The sequence below is a fragment of the Galeopterus variegatus genome, unplaced genomic scaffold, assembly GCF_000696425.1.
Source record: "Galeopterus variegatus unplaced genomic scaffold, G_variegatus-3.0.2 Scaffold5868, whole genome shotgun sequence".
Taxonomy (NCBI): Eukaryota; Metazoa; Chordata; class Mammalia; order Dermoptera; family Cynocephalidae; genus Galeopterus; species Galeopterus variegatus.
This window is the reverse complement of record NW_007731979.1, coordinates 71,076-71,566: the sequence shown is the minus strand read 5'-3', so window position 1 is coordinate 71,566 and position 491 is coordinate 71,076. Positions and strand designations below refer to the sequence as shown.

Genomic DNA, 491 nt, shown 5'->3' with positions numbered 1-491 from the left:
GGAATCATTCGAGACTACTATAAACAACTATACGCCAACAAATTTGAAAATCTGGAGGAAATGGATAAATTTCTGGACACACTTAAGCTCCCAAAACTGAACCATGAAGACATAGAAAATTTGAACAGACCAATAAGAATAAAGGAGATCGAAGATGTTATCAGAAGGCTCCCAACACAGAAAAGCCCAGGACCAGATGGATTCACAGCAGAATTTTACCAAACATTCAAAGAGGAATTGACACCGATTCTTTACAAACTATTCCAAAAGACTGAAACAGACGCAATGCTACCAAACTCATTCGATGAAGCAAACATCATCCTGATACCAAAACCAGGTAAAGATATAACCAAGAAAGAAAACTACAGTCTGATATCCTTGATGAATATAGATGCAAAAATCCTCAATAAAATATTAGCAAACAGAATACAACAACACATACGTAAAATTATTCACCATGATCAAGTGGGATTCATCCCAGGGATGCAAGG

At 36.5% G+C, this 491-nt stretch overlaps 1 protein-coding gene across 1 annotated transcript in view; it reads right to left on the bottom strand.

Annotated features, from left to right (window-relative positions):
- KIAA1107 (KIAA1107 ortholog) overlaps window positions 1–491 on the bottom strand; it is a 101,183-nt gene that overhangs the window by 58,019 nt on the left and 42,673 nt on the right. The gene's annotated exons all lie outside the window — the stretch shown is intronic.